This window comes from Melanotaenia boesemani, chromosome 2 (assembly GCF_017639745.1).
Source record: "Melanotaenia boesemani isolate fMelBoe1 chromosome 2, fMelBoe1.pri, whole genome shotgun sequence".
NCBI lineage: Eukaryota > Metazoa > Chordata > Actinopteri > Atheriniformes > Melanotaeniidae > Melanotaenia > Melanotaenia boesemani.
The window spans coordinates 10,329,007-10,346,742 of record NC_055683.1 but is presented as its reverse complement, the minus strand read 5'-3'; positions in this window follow the sequence as shown (position 1 = coordinate 10,346,742).

The window sequence follows — 17,736 nt, the reverse complement described above, 5'->3', positions numbered from 1 at the left end:
TACTTCAGCTTCATGATTACTGCAGCTGGTGCTTAAGGAAGCAGACTTCGGCCATTTTCAGCCATGTTGAACTGTCTTAAGCACATTTAAGTTAAACTTTCCACCATTTTAACTACATTTAAACACCAGTTTGAGCTTTAAATCCTTCCAACTACTGACTTAAGCTTCATATATACTTCTTCAACAACCATATTTCAGCCCTTTTCAGCCATCTTCAGCGATCTTAAGCACATTTCAGTTCAGCTTTCCACCTTTTTAACTACATTTAAACACCTGCTTGTGCTTTAAATCCTTCCAACTGTTGACTTAAGCTTCATATATACTTCTTCAACAACCATATTTTAGCCCTTTTCAGCCATCTTCAGCAATCTTAAGCACATTTCAGTTCAACCTTTCAGCCTTTTAGCACCTTTTAACTCCAGTTTGAATTAAGCTTTAAATACTTTAACTAATGACTTCAGCTTCATGATTACTTCAGCTGATGCTTTAGCAAGCACACTTCAGCCATCTTCAGCAATAATTTCACTTCAACCTTTCACCCTTTCAGCACCTTTTAACTCCAGTTTGAGCTTTAAATCCTTCAACTTTTCATTTCAGCTTAATAAATATTTCTTCAATAAAGACATTTCAGCCTTTTTTAACCATCTTCAGCCATTTTTCAGCATTTTATTTCAATCATTCAGCATGACAGCATTCACACATGCTGTTATGCAATAACAGCTTTTTCTAGTTGTGTGAATGCTTTTAAGCATTCACACTATAGTTTTCCTGTTTTTATTTATTATTCTTATTATTCTTCCGCCGTTTTTCGTCACGCTATAACTTCAGCTAGCTTCAGCCTATTTCAACAATTTTGGTATCAAAACGTTCAGCTCGTTCAGGACATTTATGCTTGTATTCAACTTTTTGTTATCTGTTCAACTTTTCAAGTTATTGATCATTTATTGATTTTCAGCTCCCATTGAAATGAATGGCATTTCAGCTCTTCAGCCTTCAACTGCTTCAAAACTTCCACCTCTTTCAACTCCTACTACTTCTACATACTTTCAGCTAGAAACACCATTCAAACTTTAAACAACTCACAAGGGATTGGGCTATTAAACTTGTATACAACTTATTGATATCTTTTAGCGTTATTGATTTATGGCAGTTTAAAAATCAATAACTTTTAGAATGTTCACTCCACTCTCTCCCACTCTAGGTCTCACTCTAACCTTTCAGCCTGTTCCACTACTCCAAACAAATTCTCATAACTCCTACAACTTTCGTCGTAGAGACATAAATTATACATCAAAACGGAGGAATTTTAGTTGGCTTCGAAGAGAACCAAGAATGACAGAGCTGGGATTTACAGATCTCGAGCTATGCCTCTCCAAGCGAGGAAAAGTCTACTTTTGCTCCCATAGACTTCCATTCAAATCTGGATTCTAAGAGGAAAATGCATTTCTCATGTGTTTTTAACTTGTCACCATTTAAATTCTGTTCACATTACAGTAAAATAAACCACATCCCTGCGTTCCCCAGACCCTCCTGGCGCTCACGGTGAAAAAATTATTTGGATAACTTTCATAGTTTTCTTTTAATGAAGAGTTGTTCGGGAGGTGCGCAAAGTGATTGGAACAGTGCAGTTCTGCTCTCTGCTTGTCAGTTAAGTGAGGGGCTGTTGTCATGACGACTCACTGACTGCTCTCAGCTGTGAGCAGCACGCTGACCTTTGACCTAATTCATTCAGCTTTATTGATCCAGATCATGGACTTCTCACCTGGTTTTGGCCTCCTATTCAGTCCAGGCATGTCCCTCTGTCCTCTTCTCCTGTCTCTTCCTTGTCCTTCTCATTACAACAGGCCACATGTCCTCCTCCTATCTCTCTCCTCTGTCTGTCCTCTCATCATGTCCTTTGCTGCTCACTTACATGATGGACTGTGTTTCAGCTGCCAATTCAACTCTGGTTCAGCTCTTTCTGCCTTTTACAATGATTTATTCTACATTAAACCAGTTCAGCATCTTTAACATTCACTTTCAGCTTTAAATCCTTTAACTATTGACTTCAGCTACATGATTACTTCAGCTGGTGCTTCAGCAAGGAGACTTCAGCCATTTCAGCCATGTTGAACTATCTTAAGCACATTTCAGTTCAACTTTCCACCATTTTAACTACATTTAAACACCTGCTTGTGCTTTAAATCCTTCCAACTACTGACTTCAGCTTCATATATACTTCTTCAACAACCATAATTCAGCCCTTTTCAGCCATCTTCAGCGATCTTCAGCACATTTCAGTTCAGCTTTCCACCATTTTAACTACATTTAAACACCTGCTTGTGCTTTAAATCCTTCCAACTATTGACTTAAGCTTCATATATACCTCTTCAACAACCATAATTCAGCCCTTTTCAGCCATGTTCAACTGTCTTAGGCACATTTCAGTTCAGCTTTCCACCTTTTTAACTACATTTAAACACCTGCTTGTGCTTTAGAGCCTTCTAACTATTGACTTAAGCTTCATATATACCTCTTCAACAACCATAATTCAGCCCTTTTCAGCCATGTTGAACTATCTTAAGCACATTTCAGTTCAGCTTTCCACCTTTTTAACTACATTTAAACACCTGATTGTGCTTTAAATCCTTCCAACTATTGACTTCAGCTTCATATATACTGCTTCAACAACCATAATTCAGCCCTTTTCAGCCATGTTGAACTATCTTAAGCACATTTCAGTTCAGCTTTCCACCTTTTTAAGTACATTTAAACACCTGCTTGTGCTTTAAATCCTCCAACTACTGACTTAAGCTTCATATATACTGCTTCAACAACCATATTTCAGCCCTTTTCAACCATCTTCAGCAATCTTAAGCACAACCATCTTCAGCAATCTTAAGCACATTTCAGTTCAACCTTTCAGCCTTTCAGCACCTTTTAACTCCACTTTGAGCTTTAAATCCTTCAACTTTTCACTTCAGCTTAATAAATACTTATTCAACAAGACATTTCAGCCTTTTTTAACCATCTTCAGCCACTTTTCAGCATTTTATTTCAATCATTCAGCATGACAGCATTCACACATTGCTGTTATGCAATAACAGCTTTTTCTAGTGATAGAATTGTTTTTCCCTCTTCTCTGGGGTGTGAACATCGGTCGTCCGCCTACTCCTCTCGCAGCGTTCGGCCCACAGACTCCGTTCATACATCAAATCGATCGGCTCGGCCTGTAGATGTCTGCTATGACTCCTGTTGTCTGTATCTATTAAACTTTTTAAGATATCGAGGGTTGTTCGACCCACCATTTTTCCATAGGAATGAATGGGGAATCTTGGCAGAGCCTCCAAAAACATGGTCTCCTTTGAAACCTTTCTTCTCCTGCATACTTTGGGCTAGAGACTCCATTCAAAGTTTAAATCGATCACAAGGGACTGGGCTATAAATCTTCTATTCAGAATTTTGATATCTTTTCTGGTTTATGAGATATGCCAGGTTAAAAATCACTAAAACTTGGATATCTGTTTCACACTCTGATTTTTCAGCTTTTTTCACTCCTCAAACAAACTCTCATAACTCCTACACCGTTTATCGTACAGACACAAATTATATATCAAAACGGAGGAAATCTTCTTGGCTACAAATGAACCCTGGATGATAATGGAGCTGGGAGCTACGGATTTTGAGCTACGCTGCTCTAAAGTCTACCTACGCCCTCCATTGAACTCCATTCTAAAGGCCTTCTGGACTCTGGGCCCAAAGTGCATTTCTCCTGTGTTTTCAACCCATCACCATTTAAATTCTGTTCGCATTACAGTAAAATAAATTACATCCCTGCGTTCCCCAGACCCTCCTGGCGCTCACGGTGAAAAAATTATCTGGATAACTCTTATAGTTTTCTTTTAATGAACAGTTGTTCGGGAGGTGCGCAGAGTGATGAGAACAGTGCAGCTCTGGTCTCTTCTATGTGTGCCTATCAGCTGAGGTGGGGGCCGTCGTCATGACAACTCACTGACTGCTCTCAGCTGTTAGGAGCCAGCTGACCTTTGCCCTAATCCATTCAGTTTTATTGATCCAGATCATGGACTTCTCACCTGGTTTTGGCCTCCTATTGAGTCCAGGCATGTCCCTCTGTCCTCTTCTCCTGTCTCCTCCTTGTCCATCTCATTACAACAGGCCACATGTCCTCCCCTATCTCTCCTCCTCTGTCTGTCCTCTCATCATGTCTTTTGCTGCTCACTTACATGATGGACTGTGTTTAAGCTGCCAATTCACCTCTTTTTCAGCTCTTTCTGCCTTTTACAATCATTACTTCTACATTCAACCAGTTCAGCACCTTTAATATTCACTTTCAGCTGTAAATCCTTTAACTATTTACTTCAGCTTCATGATTACTGCAGCTGGTGCTTAAGGAAGCAGACTTCGGCCATTTTCAGCCATGTTGAACTGTCTTAAGCACATTTAAGTTAAACTTTCCACCATTTTAACTACATTTAAACACCAGTTTGAGCTTTAAATCCTTCCAACTACTGACTTAAGCTTCATATATACTTCTTCAACAACCATATTTCAGCCCTTTTCAGCCATCTTCAGCGATCTTAAGCACATTTCAGTTCAGCTTTCCACCTTTTTAACTACATTTAAACACCTGCTTGTGCTTTAAATCCTTCCAACTATTGACTTAAGCTTCATATATACTTCTTCAACAACCATATTTTAGCCCTTTTCAGCCATCTTCAGCAATCTTAAGCACATTTCAGTTCAACCTTTCAGCCTTTTAGCACCTTTTAACTCCAGTTTGAATTAAGCTTTAAATACTTTAACTAATGACTTCAGCTTCATGATTACTTCAGCTGATGCTTTAGCAAGCACACTTCAGCCATCTTCAGCAATAATTTCACTTCAACCTTTCACCCTTTCAGCACCTTTTAACTCCAGTTTGAGCTTTAAATCCTTCAACTTTTCATTTCAGCTTAATAAATATTTCTTCAATAAAGACATTTCAGCCTTTTTTAACCATCTTCAGCCATTTTTCAGCATTTTATTTCAATCATTCAGCATGACAGCATTCACACATGCTGTTATGCAATAACAGCTTTTTCTAGTTGTGTGAATGCTTTTAAGCATTCACACTATAGTTTTCCTGTTTTTCTTTATTATTATTATTCTTCCGCCGTTTTTCGGCACGCTATAACTTCAGCTAGCTTCAGCCAATTTCAACAATTTTGGTATCAAAACGTTCAGCTCGTTCAGGAGAGGGGTGCTTGTATTCAACTTTTTGATATCTGTTCAACTTTTCAAGTTATTGATCATTTATTGATTTTCTGCTCCCATTGAAATGAATGGCATTTCAGCTCTTCAGCCTTCAACTGCTTCAAAACTTCCACCTCTTTCAACTCCTACTACTTCTACATACTTTCAGCTAGAAACACCATTCAAACTTTAAACAACTCACAAGGGATTGGGCTATTAAACTTGTATTCAACTTATTGATATCTTTTAGCATTATTGATTTGTGGCAGTTTCAAAATCAATAACTTTTAGAATGTTCACTCCACTCTCTCCCACTCTAGCCCTCACTCTAACCTTTCAGCATGTTCCACTACTCCAAACAAATTCTCATAACTCCTACAACTTTCGTCGTAGAGACATAAATTATACATCAAAACGGAGGAATTTTAGTTGGCTTCGAATAGAACCAAGAATGACAGAGCTGGGATTTACAGATTTTTAGCTATGCCTCTCCAAGCGAGGAAAAGTCTACTTTTGCTCCCATAGACTTCCATTAAAATCTGGATTCTAAGAGGAAAATGCATTTCTCATGTGTTTTTAACTTGTCACCATTTAAATTCTGTTCACATTACAGTAAAATAAACCACATCCCTGCGTTCCCCAGACCCTCCTGGCGCTCACGGTGAAAAAATTATTTGGATAACTCTTATAGTTTTCTTTTAATGAACAGTTGTTCAGGAGGTGCGCAAAGTGATTGGAACAGTGCAGCTCTGCTCTCTGCTTGTCAGCTAAGTGAGGGGCCGTTGTCATGACGACTCACTGACTGCTCTCAGCTGTGAGCAGCCAGCTGACCTTTCACCTAATTCATTCAGTTTTATTGATCCAGATCATGGACTTCTCACCTGGTTTTGGCCTCCTATTGAGTCCAGGCATGTCCCTCTGTCCTCTTCTCCTGTCTCCTCCTTGTCCTTCACATTACAACAGGCCACATGTCCTCCTCTATCTCTCCTCCTCTGTCTGTCCTCTCATCATGTCCTTTGCTGCTCACTTACATGATGGACTGTGGTTCAGCTGCCAATTCAACTCTGTTTCAGCTCTTTCTGCCTTTTACAATCATTTCTTCTACATTCAACCAGTACAGCACCTTTAACATTCACTTTCAGCTTTAAATCCTTTAACTGTTGACTTCAGCTTCATGATTACTTCAGCTGGTGCTTCAGCAAGCAGACTTCAGCCATTTACAGCTATGTTTGACTATCTTAAGCACATTTCAGTTCAACTTTCCACCATTTTAACTACATTTAAACAGCAATTTGTGCTTTAAATTGTTGAACTCTTCATTTCAACTTCATATATACTGCGTCATCAACCATATCTCAGCTCTTTTCAGCCATCTTCAGCAATCTTAAGCACATTTCACTTTAACCTTTCACCCTTTCAGCACCTTTTAACTCCCCTTTGAGCTTTAAATACTTAAACTTTTCACTTCAGCTTAATAAATACTTCTTCAAAAGTCACATTTCAGCTATCTTTCACTATCTTCAGCCATCTTTTCAGCATTTCAGTACAATCATTCAGCTTTAAATACTTTAACTATTGACTTCAGCTTCATGATTACTTCAACTGAGGCTTCAACACCCAGACTTCAGCCATTTTCAGCCATGTTGAACTGTCTTCAGCACATTTAAGTTCAGCTTTCCACCTTTTTAACTACATTTAAACACCAATTTGTGCTTTATATTGTTGAACTCTTCATTTCACCTTCATATACTTCTTCAACAACCATATTTTAGCCCTTTTCAGCCATGTTGAACTATCTTAAGCACATTTCAGTTCAGCTTTCCACCTTTTTAAGTACATTTAAACACCTGCTTGTGCTTTAAATCCTTCCAACACTTGACTTAAGCTTTATATATACTGCTTCAACAACCATATTTCAGCCCTTTTCAGCCATCTTCAGCAAACTTAAGCACATTTCAGTTCAACCTTTCAGCCTTTCAGCACCTTTTAATTCCACTTTGAGCTTTAAATCCTTCAACTTTTCACTTCAGCTTAATAAATTCTTATTCAACAGACATTTCAGCCTTTTTTAACCATCTTCAGCCACTTTTCAGCATTTTATTTCAATCATTCAGCATGACAGCATTCACACTTGCTGTTATGCTAATAACAGCATTTTCTAGTTGTGTGAATGCTTTTAAGCATTCACACAATAGTTTTCCTGTTTTTCTTTATTATTATTATTCTTCCGCCGTTTTTTCGGCACGCTATAACTTCAGCTAGCTTCAGCCAATTTCAACAATTTTGGTATCAAAACGTTCAGCTCGTTCAGGAGAGGGGTGCTTGTATTCAACTTTTTGATATCTGTTCAACTTTTCAAGTTATTGATCATTTATTGATTTTCTGCTCCCATTGAAATGAATGGCATTTCAGCTCTTCAGCCTTCAACTGCTTCAAAACTTCCACCTCTTTCAACTCCTACTACTTCTACATACTTTCAGCTAGAAACACCATTCAAACTTTAAACAACTCACAAGGGATTGGGCTATTAAACTTGTATTCAACTTTTTGATATCTTTCAGCGTTATTGATTTGTGGCAGTTTAAAAATCAATAACTTTTAGAATGTTCATTCCACTCTCTCCCACTCTAGCCCCCACTCTAACCTTTCAGCCTGTTCCACTACTCCAAACAAATTCTCATAACTCCCACACCTTTCATTGTAGAGACATAAATTATACATCAAAACGGAGGAATTTAAGTTGGCTTCGAGCAGAACCAAGAATGACAGAGCTGGGATTTACAGATCTCGAGCTATGCCTCTCCAAGCGAGGAAAAGTCTACTTTTGCTCCCATAGACTTCCATTCAAATCTGGATTCTAAGAGGAAAATGCATTTCTCATGTGTTTTTAACTTGTCACCATTTAAATTCTGTTCACATTACAGTAAAATAAACCACATCCCTGCGTTCCCCAGACCCTCCTGGCGCTCACGGCAAAAAAATTATTTGGATAACTCTCATAGTTTTCTTTTAATGAACAGTTGTTCAGGAGGTGCGCAAGTGCAGTTCTGCTCTCTGCTTGTCAGTTAAGTGAGGGGCCGTTGTCATGACGACTCACTGAGTGCTCTCAGCTGTGAGCAGGCAGCTGACCTTTCACCTAATTCATTCAGTCCTATTGATCCAGATGATGGACTTTTCACCTGGATTGGTCATCCTAATAAGTCCAGGTATGTCTCTCTGTCCCCCTCTCCTGTCTCCTCCTTCTCCTTCTCATGACAACAGGCCACATGTCCTCCTCTGTCCTTTCATCATGTCCTTTGCTGCTCACTTACATGATGGACTGTGTTTCAGCTGCCAATTCAACTCTGTTTCAGCTCTTTCTGCCTTTTACAATAATTTCTTCTACATTCAACCAGTTCAGCACCTTTAACATTCACTTTCAGCTTTAAATCCTTTAACTATTGACTTCAGCTACATGATTACTTCAGCTGGTGCTTCAGCAAGCAGACTTCAGCCATTTTCAGCCATGTTAAACTATCTTAAGCACATTTCAGTTCAACTTTCCACCATTTTAACTACATTTAAACACCTGCTTGTGCTTTAAATCCTTCCAACTATTGACTTCATCTTCATATATACTTCTTCAACAACCATAATTCAGCCCTTTTCAGCCATGTTGAACTATCTTAAGCACATTTCAGTTCAACTTTCCACCATTTTAACTACATTTAAACACCTGCTTGAGCTTTAAATCCTTCCAACTACTGACTTAAGCTTCATATAAACTGCTTCAACAACCATAATTCAGCCCTTTTCAGCCATGTTGAACTATCTTAAGCACATTTCAGTTCAACTTTCCACCATTTTAATTACATTTAAACACCTGTTTGAGCTTTAAATCCTTCCAACTACTGACTTAAGCTTCATATATACTTCTTCAACAACCATATTTCAGCCATTTTCAGCCATCTTGAGTAATCTTAAGCACATTTCAGTTCAACTTTCCACCATTTTAACTACATTTAAACACCAGTTTGAGCTTTAAATCCTTCCAACTACTGACTTAAGCTTCATATATACTTCTTCAACAACCATATTTCAGCCATTTTCAGCCATCTTCAGCGATCTTAAGCACATTTCAGTTCAGCTTTCCACCTTTTTAACTACATTTAAACACCTGCTTGTGCTTTAAATCCTTCCAACTACTGACTTAAGCTTCATATATACTTCTTCAACAACCATATTTCAGCCCTTTTCAGCCATCTTCAGCAATCTTAAGCACATTCCAGTTCAACCTTTCAGCCTTTCAGCACCTTTTAACTCCACTTTGAGCTTTAATTAAATCCTTCAACTTTTCACTTCAGCTTAATACATACTTATTCAACAAAGACATTTCAGCCTTTTTAACCATCTTCAGCCACTTTTCAGCATTTCAGTTCGATCATTCAGTTCAGCTTTTTCTATATAATATTTTAATAATATTAGGTTTAAGCTTTAAATATTTTAACTATTGACTTCAGCTTCAGCTAAACTTTTCAGTTACTTCTCTTTGGCCCTAACACACACATTTCACAAACTATAGACCAAAGTTCTTCTTCTTCTTCTTAGCTTTCAATAAGCCCATTCAGCACAGTCTCTGACCTAAACACCAATTATCTGTCTACTTTCTTACAGTGATTGATTTATAAAATTACTTTAGAGTGTTTTGGCACCTTTATCAGATTTCACTAGAACTTTAGAATTATTGAAGTCTGTTCTTTCCTTAAAAAAAAATGTTTTGGACATCTTACATAGTAATTTAGTTAAATTTAGTCTGATTCATGGAGTTCCTCTTTAGCTGCAAAGCTAAGCAAAGCCAGCTACCACTATGTTGTAGTTGTTAACCAGCCATCATCTTTCATGGCTTCAACTGATAAAATTAATTCATGGAAATCCTGAAAGGCAAAGCATTATCAGTTGTGATAGAGTAATGGCTGACTTATGTACCATAACAATATCCACACATGAATAATATACAGAGGTTTTCTGTGAAAAACCATTTAATTATTAACACAACAGTTGAAAAATCCATTTTCTTATTCACTGATGCAACTATTAACATGTGAAATGTTTAGTTTTAAAGAGAAAATCAAGGACTGAAGGGTGTTCAGGCACCTTACAATGGCTTTACTATCACACTGTAATCATCTTAATTACAGTTGTAATTGTAATAAATCTGTCTATATTACATAGAAAACATTGATAGTTAGCGGGCTGATATGTTTGAGAACTTAACTTATTTATATTTTACACTGTTTTCAATTAAGCACTGGAATTCCTGACTTCACGTGAACTCACCACAGCGTTTCTAGGCCCTCGCGCTACGCTCTCTCTTCCTCTTTTGCTGGCTTCGTCAGACGGTGAGTACACGGCATTTGTCTCTGGATTAAATTATTAATATTTGAACTATAAACAGCTGTAAACGTCCCCAGACATGTCCTGAGATGTTGATGAACTGTAAGCGAAGTAAAATCAGTCCAAGAACGACCGAAATTAATTACTATTTTAACTGTATTAATCGAAACGGACCGGAAGTACATCCATTTTGCTTCGTCACGCTAGCGGAGATTAATATCTATTGTCCCTCGGTTAAATGATTCATTTACGAACTGTAAACACGTTTAAGCATCTTCTAACATGTCCAGAGTTGTTTTTGAATGGTAAACGATGCAAAATCAGCCAAAGAATAATCGAAATTAGCCATATGAACAAGTATATTTTAACAGTCTGAAGCTAGCTAACCGTTCGCGTTGCTAACGCTAACGGCTGCTAACGGCTAATTTTAACACCATAAAAATGTCTTTAGCTTTTGTTAAACTTCAAACGAATTCAAACAAACCAATGGGCCACCAGATTTATTTATCCTTTAACCACAGTGACGAAGTTAAATGACCTGGCTAATGGCAGCAAGGGAGAAAGCAACGAAACCCGTTATTATCCCACTTATAGTAACTAGGCTTGTACAGTAAGGTAGCGATTAGCATTATGCTAACTGCTAGCTGTCTGTTAAACCTGAGCTATAGATAATTAGGTGTGTTTTGTCTGAGGGATTCATATACAGCTAACTGATAGTGCTAGCCTGTCTGGATGGACTAATCAGTCAAAAAACTGTCATTCTCACTTAAAAGGTTTAATATGCACAGCTTAAAAGTTTTTAATGTTGTAGCTGAGTTAACTGTTAAGCTGATAGGGACCAAAAGGAGAGATTAGATTTTTTTTCTCTGGTTCCATGGACGGGTATAAGGATTTTTACTGAAACCAGAATAAAGGTGAGACATACATCAGATTGACCTGGTGGAAAATTAATTCCTTGTATTTATCACTGATTTTATGTCCACATGACTTTTAACATACTACTCTACATAGAAATGAAATGACTGCTTGAGTGACTTTTTTTTTAAATTATTATTATTTATGGTCAGGTTATTATTCTGTAAGAACTTGTTTAAGTGAAACTGGTACAGTTAAACTGGACTCTTCATACAGCAGAACAGTTTGAACTGGATACTATATTTAAACTGAACTGGACTGTATCATTAAAAATGTCCTGAGAGGACCTGGTCATTATCTGGTGTTTTAGAAATTAGCTGCATTGAGGATTTTACCACAAAATAAAATGGAAATGTGGTATCATCAGTATTGTGTGTGTGTGTGTGTGTGTGTGCTGGAGTTCTGGCAGACTGACTTCTCTCCGCTCAGATAATAAACTGTTTCTCTGTTTTTCTCAGACTAGCGAGTTAAACTTCTGCTGTTTATCGACTGTTTGGTAAGTACAAACTGATTTAAAGCAGTGGTTTTCACTGGTTGTTGTCACATGGTTTAGGAAAAAATTAAAATAAATTCAGACTGAGAAATGACTTTATAATCACCAGTAAACTATTTATTAATACATATTGTAGTAGCTGCAGCTATAAAACCAGCATCAGAAGAGATTTAGTGTTTCTGAGGTTCCTGACTCTAAAACAACCAGAAGAAACCGCAGCTTTAAACATGTTCATGTCATGTTAGCAGGATTTTACAGTCATGTAAAGCAGACAGTCCAGCCTCTTCCAGTTCACAGGTGTAATTTATCAGGACATAATGAGAAGTTATCTGGTCCTCACCAGCTCTGAAAATGAAGTTAATACACCATCAGATAAAAAAATACACATCTCTAACCATGCTGTTATTTAATGAACAGAAACATTAAATCTGATGAAAAACAAGTCACATTGATCCTGTCCTGATATGTTAAACTTTAGAAATGAAAGAGTGGACTTTGTTTTACCAGGACTGTTAAATCCACTAGGTCCTGATGGCCTGAATGGAGTTAAATGTGATGGAAGAAGTGTTCAGTTTCATGGAGTAAAGCTGGATGACGTCTTCAGAGAAAAATATGTTCTGATCAGTCAGCCTGTTCATTTTGTATGTTAAGATAATTTTTTACATCCTGGTATCACAAGTAAAACTACAAACCAGTCTAGATGTGGAAAACTCAGGGTGTGTGGTGGTCAGGATGCTGGAAGCTGATCAGGTATTTTATAAAGCCAACCATCTCCAGAGAGCAGAAGATGATCTCACACAGAAAATCTCTTTTTTTATCCACATATGTTCTCCTGAATTCATCTTTCTTCTGGGAGAAATTCCTGATCCTGGATTTTAATGCCTGTATTTGGTTTGCTGTGAAAGAACCCCTATAAAATCTCAGCCAATAGAAACAGACGTAATGCTGACATCACTACCAGCTCAGAGTAACTAGACCCAGTAACCAGTAATCAGAGTAACTAACACGTGTTGACTTTACAAAGTGAGACATGACTCAGCAAATCCACCATCATGTGATCAGCCAGACTGACTCAGGCCTAAACTGTAGATTCACTTCTAAACTTAAACATGAAGATTTATCCTCTGACTCTCTGAGCTGAGCTGGTCCAGGTGATCTGCTGAAGCCAGACTCTCCTCACCTGGAGGAAACTCTGTCAGGTAACACAGACAGACCCACAATGAGACACCTGGATGAGCTTTGACTGACATTTCTGTTTCACAGCAAGCTGAAAACAAGCAGTGACAATCACAGATTACAGGTTTTTACTGAAGAAGGTTCAGTTTTAGGAGGAGAGCAGGATGTTTGTTCAGTCAGTCTGAGCAGGAACAGATCAGACGTGAAGCAGAATATACCTGGATGAAGGTGGAAGAGGAAGATAAATGATTCAGTTTTACTTTATCATCACATCAGGTGTTTGTTTTAAAAGCTGCTTTAGATTTCTGACATGAGATTTAACTAGCGGTCATACAGACATCTTCCTCCTCCGTCCAGGTGATGGTAGAGCAGCAGATTTAAACATTTCTTCTTCTCAGGTTTCTACATGTTAACACACTGTGTGCTTCCTGAACTCAGACCTGATCAGACTGGTCCAGTTCTCTGCTGCTGGCTGGATTTAACAGATATGAGGTCTCCCTCTGAGACTCTTTCAGCCATAAACACTGATTCAAGGAGCTGGATGGAGCTCTACAGTAGAACATTTCACTGATTTCTTTACTTACAATCACACAGAAGAAATGTCTGACTTTACTGGACACTAATGAAAGCATCACAGGTTTTTTCTAGAAGATTACAGACACGACTGTCCTCATCATGTCCAGTAAATAATGTCTCTGTAATGCTGCTGCATTCTGCTTCAGTGGCTCCTAAAGACACTTTGGCCTCATTTAAAGATGATGAATCCTGTTTTATTTACCAGCAAACGTGATGTTATGGTTCTCAGGGACGAGACATCAAGATGGAAAATAAAGAAAATATTCAGGTTAATTTAAGTGCAACTTCAGTTTTCTGCTGTTTGTAGAAAAATATGATTATTGATTATTGTCATGGGTTTTTAGTTAAGTCATTGTTTCCCCAACAGTACACAGTATTAAAGTTTTAAACACAAACACACCAGCAGCTACAGACCAGCAAATACAGTTTATCTTAGTAGTTGAAAAGCTGTTTTACCTCCACAGCTGTTTACCGATTTTAACCAGAACAGATGGATCTGATAACTAACCTGTCGTCTCTTTTCTCAGGCTGAGAGATTGTTGGCTGCTTCCTGTGCTTCTGCTGCGGTACGTATGATCATGTATGAAACACGCAATGTTCCTGTATTCTTACATAACTCGTATCAGACGCCTCAGAGGAGAGTCAGTAAAGTTTAGATGAGTTCCTGTAAAGTGGAGGATTGAACATCTGTAGTGGAGCTGGACAGTTTTATCATCTTTCAGTGATTGTAGGAACACAGACATGTCGGCCACCATCAGCTCATACAGTCTCGTGTTCATCTGCTCATGTCTGTTCAGTTCAGTCACATTCATGTTTCTTCTTAAACTACAGGAATGAGCTATAAACATTAATAATTAGTCCAGCAGCTTATAGAGAACCAAGCAGCTTCCACCACAGATGTTCATGTTTCACATGTAAACAGATGTTTCTCTGAGGATCCTGACATGTTCCTGGAAAGCTTTTAGTTCAGAAGATGTAGAACATCTACAGCTGTTATTTTATATCTGGACCATAAACACTTGGAGCCTCTGAGACGTGCAGCTGGTTAACATCCAGACCAGCAGACCTGGTCCTCTCAGACTGGATCCATGAACTGGAACATCCGTCGTCATTCAAGATGTTTCACAGCTGATCTGCTGCTGCTCTGCTTTCGTTCTGACCTCTGATCACTTCTGTATAGATCAGCAGCAGGACTGATGTCACCTTGTAGAAAGAGGACATGATATTTTTATCTTTGATCATGAAGCTTCCAGCCTCTGAATTGATCTTCTACCAGCAAGTTAAAGTCCAGAAAAGTCTGGATCAAAGCTCATCCTGTTGAGACCAGAGCAGAAGCAGTCAGCTGTGAGATCAGATGATCTTTTGATGGTTTCTGGCAGTGAACTAACTTCTCTGTTTCTCTTATCAGACTCCCGAGAGAACGGGTTTCAGGATTCCTGCGTGTCTGGTAAGTGTTTATAGTAGATGGAGGTTGAGTCCATCACATGACTGAATGTATGAGGGTTTCACATTTAAACCTTTTCATCCTGCTTAAGTTCATTAAATATTGTTATTGATCAGTCCTGCTGACCAGGTGAGTTCCTACATACGTGTTAATAAAAACACATCTAGAAACATTAAACTGAAGTCAGACATGAGAGACGAGCTGTTCTACATGTACATGGATCAGACCTGGTCCAGCAGCAGTGGGCGGAGTCCACCAGTATAAAGCCGACAGTTTCCAGTTGGAACTTCCTGTTAGGTCCAGTTTAATGGATTTAACGACCACAGCCAGAAAGCAGCATGTGTTCATATAATTATGACACTTTATTATGATCCGTGTGTTCCAGCTTCATCCTGGTTCCTACATTTAATAAATGAATCAGACCAATAAGCAGCTGCTGACTCTTCCTCTCAGACCACATCCAGGAGCTGAAACATGGATCATCATGTTACAGAACACCTGCAGTTCTGATGTTTTCTCTCTGCTCATTCATGATGTGTGATGGTCAGTTTAAGCTCTGTCATCAGTAACATGTAAACATGAAGTCTCCATCTGAGTTACTCAGCTGTTGGATCAGGAGAGAGCAGGTGAGTCCTGTCAGCCAGAGGTGGGACTGGACCAGAACAGCTGGATTGTTCTGGTCTAGAAACTGCAGTTGCTGTGTGGTGAACTTGTTTCCTGGTCTGCATGACATCAGAGAAAGTTCAGATCTACCTAGACTAGAATCTGCAGTGATCACCTGTGTTTGGTTCTGGACTGATCTGGTTCATGTAGACCAGGACTACACAGTTTGGTCCTATGAGGGCAGCAGTCCTGCAGGTTTTAAAGTCTCCCTGCTCCAACACACCTGACTGAGTTGTTGTGTTGGATCCATGTCAGTAGTCTGGTGTGTTGGAGCAGGAAACACTGAAAACCTGCAGGACTGCAGCCTTCGTAGGCCTGAACCAGCAGCCCTGATGTAGAACAAGTCAGAGGGTCTGAGTGGGTTCTACGTTTCATGATGCCATTTATTTTCACACAAACCGCTGGAAGTAGTGCTGCACAGAGATTTATTAAACTTGGTTTTTCTTTCAGCTTTCTCTTCATTTGAAGATCTTGGATGTAATTTTATATTTTATGTGTAATGTGGATGATTGATCATCTGCAGCCTTCAGTCATTACAGACCTGTTACTAAACCCACAGCTTAATAAACCTAGATGGACTTAGTTTCATGTGGCCTTTCTCAAACTAAAACAAGGAATGAGAAATATGATTTTGCCAGATAATATATACAGAAAAAAGTGCAAAACAACTTTCAGAACATTTATATAAAGATGTTTGTTAGAATCCTGATGCTAGTGAACCAAAGCTGCCTTTAAAAAACTACCCATTCTGATCTTACTGCAAACAGTTTTACAGGAAAATTAGTGATTTTTTTAATAAGGAGACTTTGTTTTATATTTAAGATAGTTAAAGCGTCTCCAGATTAGATTGTGTTTCATTGAGTTGAGTTAAACAATGTCTAATCAATGTTTTCTGTGTCCTTCAGGTGTCCTGTGTCCTCCACCTCTCTTCCCCTCCCCATCTACCTCTATCATTATTGGACGCTCTATCTTTCCTGTCACTCTAGTGCATATCTATCTAATTATTGGACTCTATCTTGTATCCCATCTATCCCTGCTCTATCTAGGGCAACAAGGCCCACCCTCTATCTTGTATCCCATCTATCCCTGCTCTATCTAGGGCAACAAGGCCCACCCTCTATCTTGTATCCCATCTATCCCTGCTCTATCTAGGGCAACAAGGCCCACCCTCTATCTTGTATCCCATCTATCCCTGCTCTATCTAGGGCAACAAGGCCCACCCTCTGTCTTGTATCCCATCTATCCCTGATCTGTCTAGGGCAACAAGGCCCACCACACATGAAACCTGTTTTTGAACCTTTTTACAAGAATTGATTGTTTGGAGATTGATTACAAGAAACTTGATATCTTATCTTCTGTCTTATTGGACTCTATTTTTGGACTTTCTGATATTTGCATATAAACTCTCAGCAGTGTAGAATTCCTGGTGAGATCTATCTGTTCTAATCCTGAGAGCATCTCCGCCCTCACGCTCTATCTCTCCGCTGTTCTGTCCTATCCTGCACCCTTGCACTTAGAATTGGAAACAACTAATTTAACTAGAAAGCATTGCTATACATCATATACATTCAGATCTGACAAACATTTAACATTCAGTGAACCAAAGAAAAAGAACATTATTTTAAATAATATTCTGTACAAATTTACTACATACACAGAAAATTTGGATTGACTTCAGAGATATTCCATACTTTATCATTTTGTTCATTTGATAGAGATCAGCTGTACTTATTGATCTCCAAGTAACACATCTTTAATACAGCACTTAATACAGTAATTTATAGTTCACTGTTGAGACAAATCTACAAAAATCCTAATTGGATTATAGTAAAATCCAGAGCACTGTCATTTATCTCAGTTTGTT